Source organism: Lactuca serriola, chromosome 8 (assembly GCF_051521515.1).
Source record: "Lactuca serriola cultivar US96UC23 chromosome 8, Lser_US96UC23_V15, whole genome shotgun sequence".
NCBI classification, from domain to species: Eukaryota; Viridiplantae; Streptophyta; class Magnoliopsida; order Asterales; family Asteraceae; genus Lactuca; species Lactuca serriola.
Window position 1 is genome coordinate 157,497,506 of NC_136415.1, and position 4,021 is coordinate 157,501,526.

The 4,021-nt window shown below is 31.2% G+C and overlaps 1 pseudogene; it reads right to left on the reverse strand.

Annotated features, from left to right (window-relative positions):
• Nucleotides 1-1,760: 1,760 nt before the first annotated feature.
• Nucleotides 1,761-3,809, reverse strand: LOC145067546 (TATA box-binding protein-associated factor RNA polymerase I subunit B-like; annotated as a pseudogene).
• Between the last annotated feature and the right edge of the window lie 212 nt (nt 3,810-4,021).

The following is a 4,021-nucleotide window of genomic DNA, read 5'->3' on the forward strand; positions in this document are numbered from 1 at the left end:
AAAAAGAACTAAGGCCTGGATTGATAGATATATTTTTACGTCCAAGAACATCTTTATGGTTTAATGGACAGTAAAGACCGTTTTATTTGCACAAAAAAAATGGGTCTTTCCCGCTAAGATATATCTTTCCTAGAAAGCTGTAAAACCATATTTTTCTTGCTGAATGGGTTGGAAAGACAATTGTGCCCCAAACCTCGTATATTTGTTTTTGGATTATTAATATCTTTTAAATAATTTTTTTATAATTTCTTTTTTATTGGATTATTAGTTTTTTGCTAAATTATTATATATCAATAAATATTATTTTTAATATATAATATTTATGTATTTATAAATATTATTTTGTTGCATAATTAATTTCTTTTAAATAAACCTCATATATTTGTTTTTATATTATTAATATCCTTTAAATAATTTTTTTAAATTTCTTTTTTATTGGATTATTACCTTGTTGATAGATTATTATATATCAATAAATATTATTTTTAATATATAATATTTATGCATTAATAAATATTATTTTATTTCATAAGTAATTTCTTTTAAATAATTCTTTTTTTTAATTTCCTTTTTATGGATTAATTCATTTTTATTAGATTATTATATATTAATAAATATTATTTATAATATATAATATTTATATATTAATAAATATTACTTTATTGGATTACTAATTTCTTTTAGTTAAATTTTTTAATTCATTTTTCCTAGAATAATTCTTTTTTTTTACAACACCACCATCATCCTAATTTATTTTTTTTTAAAAAATCACATTCATCCCACAACTATCGGACATATAGCAGGTCAAGAATCGACATTTTATTCGTATTTTAATTGATTTATGTTAAATTACTTTGTACGAACATTTTATATGTATTTTTAAATGATTATTGTGTAATCAAGATTTTATATGACAATTTGTATGTTTTTATAATTATTTAGCAACATCATCCATCACAGTATAGAACAATAGGGTAATATGATCATTTTTCATCATTCAGCTCTGTCAAATATACAATCAAACAACATAGTTTCTATCCCTGTCATAAAACTTTTCTAGACATCACTTTTTCCAGACAACAACTACCAAATAGGACCTCCCTAAAGTTTTCTAGACAACAACTACTAAATAGGACCTCACTGTGCTTGATTTTGAAACCATAAGAACGATCAATGTAACCATTTCCAAAGATATCCTAAAAGTGCCATTTTTCAAAAAACCACAGGACCGTTTCTGAAATTGTCTTTTAACAAAAAAGCATTTAAAAACAAAGATGTCAACCATTCATAAATCATTTGAAACCAAAATACCAAAGATTTTAGACTATTTTTGTGTTCTAAATTCGATCCAAAATGGTCCTAAAAGATTTTAGACTATTTTAGACTATGAAGGGCTTAAATTGTAGCTAGACCTTTCAAGTCTCTAACTTTCTCAATCTTGCATTCATTATATACATAAAATGTTACAAGTTAAACTTAGAAAAATCCATGGATTCATCACCATTCATATCATCTTGTTGACAAAGCTCACAAGACACTTGAAAACTAGGCATTTCTTGCAAGCATTGATCAATATTATTCTCAAGCCACGCCAATAGCCTTTTAAAACTCAATACTGCACCATGCATAATCCTAACATCAAGTCGACCCACTCTCGCATATGATCTTAATAAAATATAATAATCCGCATGCGCAGCAAACGTATAGTTTCCATCGTCTTTTTTCCTTGTATAATGTAAATAATCATCGGCTCTTTTAATTTAGTCCTGAGAGGAATATAACAAAATCTTTTTTTCTTCCATATTTGATATCATTCCTCTTATTGCCATTTCTTTTTGGGTATCGTTGCTAATTTTCGCATCATTGTCATCTTTAGGTTTCTTCACCTTGTTCATGTTCATGATGGTTTTGGAAAAATCATGAGGTCTCTTGTGGGAACCACAATTAGAGCTTGGAGATGATGGCTTGTGATCCTCAAAAAAAAAAACAAACTTATCATGAATTCCATATGTAAACTTCTCCTCAATTCTATCATTTCATACATACCTCTTCTTTATGATAATAATTCCAAAGATCTACTATTATCTGATCTTTTTCATGATCCTCAAATGACACTTCCACACCGGCAAACACCACATTCTTGCAATATTCAAGATACGTTTCAAGATCCTTACCATCAACTACCAAACAAAGTGTTGGAAAAATACTAAGAGTAGGTGTAGTTGGATGGAATAGAATGAACAATTCCAATCCTTTCCTTATTCCATCACTAACCTAAACATATGAAACAACTTGACATATTGTAAAATTTCATGAAAATCAAAGGTTGCAACAATTTATACCATTTCCAGATTAGGGTATAAAGTCTAAATTGAAGTTTATAAGAGCTTACCACTTGTATAAATGAGTTGACTGTATTTTTTACTCGAGCAAAAGTAAAATCTCTCTAGCATCCAAATTCGATGGTTTCGGTAGTCGCTTTTCAAAACTCTCGGAAACAAGATTATTAGAAAGAGACGACATCTTGCATTCTGATTCTGATTCTGATTTATCCAAAATCTGAGATTCCTTTCTGTCTTTTCTCTTCGCGAAACCCTTTTCCCACTTCCCAAAACCATGTATCTTATAAAGAATCCTGATTTAAAAAATAAGTATAGACAACACACAAGCACGTGTAGGAAGCCGGAATTCATTTCCGGACAACCAAAGCTCAGGTCGCATTGACCACTCATAAATTCGGGAAGCATGAGGGAGAATGGTCTCCACTGGTAGAGACAACTGCCTGAGATACCGGGCAGCAATTCCATAGAAGTTGACCGGAAATGAATTATCCAGTGGAATGAGCAATTGAAGCAGCTAATGATTCCAGCTTCTGAATAGAAATATAATGTAATGGTCTGAACATACAGCTTGAACTTAATGGACACGCATTAGTTGGGGATCCGATTTGTTTTTCTATTTCAAGAAAGGCTGTGAAATAAGGGAGTTTTCCTTCATGTATCCATTTTGCTATATCAGTTGACAAAATTGGCTCTTGTGCCAGGTGGCGGAGTAAAAAAGAAATGGCTAAAGAATAGGGTAAGGTTATTGTTTTGCTTACGGATCTATACCATATCATTACGGATCGTTTTCCGAGTATGTTATGAGGTTCGGATTTGTGTTTGGCATTTGGTGCAGTAGCTTCTGTTTCCCCTGAAATAGAATAAGCAAATGTAAGTATTTCACTTTATAAAAACACCAAAAAAACATTAAAACGAATGCCTTGTACTTGATATTCAGATTCATTAATAACCTCGTCATCCCAATAATTACTGAAAAGCTTAGTGGAAGTGACAAATCTTAACCAAATGGGCTCCACCATATCAACAATTATAAGACACACATTAAAAATTTTCAACCAAAGCCTTATCCTGCAACACAATCATGATATGTACTCCCATCACATACCTCATCTTAATTTCTGAATAATAATCTTCATAACTCAATGTTCTTGGCCCTCTCCCAAAATCAATAGGCTCGATGGGACCCACCCCATAATCATCATCAACCTCTAGGGTCCTTAAGGTTTCCCAAAACTGTGAAAGGGGTTGGGATTGAGAGAGAGGTTCAGGTTTAACCACAGCTACACGACTTTACACAATTCCACCAACATTTTCCTTTGTTAAAAGCATCTCATCATCATCAACAGCAATACCCCTGATTCCATCTGCTTGAGAGCCACATCTTTGGCAGTAAAAGAAACCATCAGAGCCATCGTCCAATCCCACAAAGCCACAAACTTGGCATTCCAAACCTAATCCATCTGCCATCTTTGGATTGGATGCCTAATTGCCTATAAAAACACAACATCATGTATGAAATGAGAAGTTGTGGTTCTCTAGCTGATAAGTCATTTTTAGTGTTTGGCACAAAAAAAAAAACTACTTATATGTGTAAAATTACCAAAAATAGCTTCCTTTTATCTTAAGAATATCATTCAAAACAATATGTATGTTCCTGTAATGAATACAATGTATATTTC